Source organism: Caenorhabditis briggsae (genome assembly GCF_000004555.2).
Source record: "Caenorhabditis briggsae AF16 supercontig from assembly CB4, cb25.NA_042, whole genome shotgun sequence".
Classification (NCBI taxonomy): Eukaryota; Metazoa; Nematoda; class Chromadorea; order Rhabditida; family Rhabditidae; genus Caenorhabditis; species Caenorhabditis briggsae.
The window spans coordinates 12,038-15,821 of NW_025543175.1; positions in this window are offsets into that span (position 1 = coordinate 12,038).

Sequence of the window (3,784 nt, forward strand, 5' to 3'; positions counted from 1 at the left end):
GAATTTCTGAATTTCTGAATTTCTGAATTTCTGAATTCCTGAATTTCTGAATTTCTGAATTTCTGAATTTCTGAATTTCTGAATTTCTGAATTTCTTAATTTCTGAATTTCTGAATTTCTGAATTTCTGAATTTCTGAATTTCTGAATTTCTGAATTTATGAATTTCTGAATTTCTGAATTTTTGAATTTCTGAATTTCTGAATTTCTGAATTTCTGAATTTCTGAATTTCTGAATTTCTGAATTTCTGAATTTCTGAATTTCTGAATTTCTGAATTTCTGAATTTCTGAATTTCTGAATTTCTGAATTTCTGAATTTCTGAATTTCTGAATTTCTGAATTTTCGCTTTTTTTTATAACGTTTCTATTTTCCCTTCATTTTTCCCCAAAATTTTAAGCCTTCCCTTCATTTTTCCAGAACTTTCCAAAAGTTTTTCACTTCTCCAAATCCCTTCTTCTCCTCCTTTCTCTTCCTTTTCTCCAGCAAAAAAAGGTGAAATATTGCTCAGCCGATTGGCTCCTCCATTTCCTTTTCTTCCTTTTTTTTCCAGAGTTTTCACTCCAAAAAAGGAGGAAAAAGTAGCAGAAAAAGAGAGCGAGAAAAGCTTCTTCTTCTTCTTTTTTCTCTTCAAAAGCCGAGAGAGTATAGAGACGCAGAGAAAAAGAGAGAGAATGCTCTTTGGTCAACACACACACACACACCATGAGCATGTTTGTGGTAGTGGCCGGGATGGGGGAAAGAGGAGAGGAATAAAAAGTTTTCTCTCTCTTTTTCTCTAAATCTCTTCCTCTGTTTTCTCTCTCACGTTTCACTCTTTTTGCTATCACCACACGAAAGAGATTATCAGAGAATTGGTTTCTATTTTTTTGGGAGAATTTTTCGCCAAAAAGTTGCAAATCTCGTGATTTTTTCAATTTTTTTGGCGCCAAAATTGAATTATTTTTTCAATTTTAAGCAAAAGTTCCTGTTTTAACTATGACTTTCATTCAAATTTCGGCGTTTTTTTTGCTCAAAAAGACGATCAAAAAGACGAAGATTTTTTGGTTTTTCATGAAATATGGATTTTTGTTTTGATATTTTGAACCATTTCCAGGCTCATTTTACTTAGCGTAAACACTCTATTAAAACGCCACCCTAATCGTCAAATTTGAGCTCATGTATCTCATTTTCTGTGAGAGATATCAAAAAGTGGTCAACTGATAAAATGTTGCTGATATCATGATAAACATTTTTTTAGTTGACAACTTTCCGATATCTTTCAAAAGAAGTGAGATATATAGGCACAAAGTGAACGGTCCGGGTGGCGTTCGTGTTTTCGGTAATTTGAAATTTTTTGTGCCAAAATTTAACAATTTTTTTGCAAGAAATTTTTTATCATTTTCTCTAAGTTTGGGCCTTTTTTCCACCTTTTTTTTTGGAAATAGTTCGAAAATTAGATGATTTTTCAAATTTTTTGGTTCCAAAATTTTAGATTTTTCAGAAAATTTGACTTCCTGTAAGTTTTGACTTTTTTTTCCGCTAAAAAAATTTTTTTTTGTCATTTTTGTCATATTTTCTATATAAATTTTGAAGCACCGTAAAACCTATATAAGATGGGCCGGCCCCTTCTAAGATACCTCCGGAGGGCCCTTCTATTACAGGGGGCCTTTCCGGCCAGTTTTTCCCAGAAATTTTGCATCGAAAAATCCGACGAAGTTTCGTTTGAAATTGAAAACCTGAAAAAAACACAATTTGAAGGGGGTCATTTTTCATAGAGGGCCCTTCTATTAGAGGGGCCCTTCTATCACGGGGCTCTTCTAATACAGGTTTTACGGTATTTCTTTTCGTTTTTTTTTCAATTTTCCTAAATTTTGGTCCATTTTTTTTCCCTGAAATGATTCATTTTTCTCATTTTTTTCTTTAAAAAAAAACTTTGCTTTGCGGCATGTATTCCTCTTTGTTTAATGTTGATGTGAAAAATAGCATTTTTCATTTTTACACTTTCTTATAATGTGGAAAAAAATGTTCGAGAATTTCACGAAAAATTTTTGTGAGAAAAATTCAAAAATCCAGAAATTCAGAAATTCAGAAATTCAACGTTTTCCGGAATGGTTTTTTTGAAAAAAAATCAGAAGTTTGCAGATTTCTAGATTTCGAAAAAATTGGGAATAAACTAAAGAGGAAACTCTTTTTCCCAAGAGGTGGTCTAGAAATCCAACAATTTTGAAATTCTAGGCCATCTTCTCTATTTCTGATCTTTCGATCTACCTAATTCACTCTGTTTTTGTCGATTTTTATCTCAAATTTCAATCTTTTCACCGACTATTTCTCTCTGAAATTTTTGTTTTTAACTTCCAATAATCACATGATTTTCCCCCAAAATCCTGTTATTTTCTCTAATTTTTCCCTGAAAAATTTCTTTTGACCCTATCAAAGTGCTTATTTTTTAAATGTTTTTTTTTCAAAAAATTAAAAATAAGAAGAGCACATTGCTCATCTTTTCTTTCTGTTTTCTTGTTTTCTGAGAGCATGAGAAGCGTCTCCTCCGGGGAATGAAAAAGCCAGTGTAATAATTGGCGGAAAAAATAGGAGAAAAAATTAAAAGAAGAAAGAAATGAGAGAGAGAGATAATGAAATTTGAGGAGACGCAGGTAAGTTGGCTCGGTTGGCTCACTTTTACTCATCTATTTTTGTTTTCTTTTTGGAATTCGTTGGTGTCTAGAAGATTGTTGACGGCCTAGAGAATTCTAGGTCATTGATTTTAGAAAGTTTGGAATTCAGAAATTCAGAAATTCAGAAATTCAGAAATTCAGAAATTCAGAAATTCAGAAATTCAGAAATTCCGAAATTCATAAATTCCGAAATTCCGAAATTCAGAAATTCAGAAATTCAGAAATTCAGAAATTCAGAAATTCAGAAATTCAGAAATTCAGAAATTCAGAAATTCAGAAATTCAGAAATTCAGAAATTCAGAAATTCAGAAATTCCGAAATTCATAAATTCCGAAATTCCGAAATTCAGAAATTCAGAAATTCAGAAATTCAGAAATTCAGAATTTCAGAAATTCAGAAATTCAGAAATTCAGAAATTCAGAAATTCAGAAATTCAGAAATTCAGAAATTCATTTTCATTCAGAAGACCCCCTCTATTTGAAGGGACCCTGTAATAGAAGGGCCATCCGGAGGAAAATACAAGTTTACGGTATCAAAAAAAATTTCAGCATCCATTTTCGAATGCCATTTTCTTTGACTTCAATTCTCTCAAAATTTTCAAATTTTCAAAGATTTTCTTTTTTTTGATTCCTCTCCATTTCTCCTTGTAGTTTAGAAAATTCGTGTTTTTTCCAAAAAAAAAAGTTTTCAAAACCAAAATTTCTAACCTTCCACCAATGCCTTCAAACCCCTCAATCTTCTTTTTTTCCGCTGAAACTTCGTATTACTTCAGCATTAAATATTTTGAGCTCTCTGGGGAGAGAGAGAGTGAGTGAGTGAGTGAGAGACGCAGAGAATTTTGGTTTCCATGGAGAAAAAGAAGATAGGCTGTTATGAAAAACAGAAATAGACAGCTGAATTTTTATTTTTCAGACTTTTTGTGTCTAGCCATTTATTGGGGAAACCTGAAAATCTGAGGATTTCAGATTTACAGATTTTCATGTACATCACAGCAACCTGGTGAGTCTTACCGTACACACTCTAATAGAACGCCACCCGAATTGTCAAATTTGAGCCCATGTATCTCATTTTCTGTGAGAGATATCAAAAAGTGGTTAACTGATAAAATGTTGCTGATATTATGATAAACATTT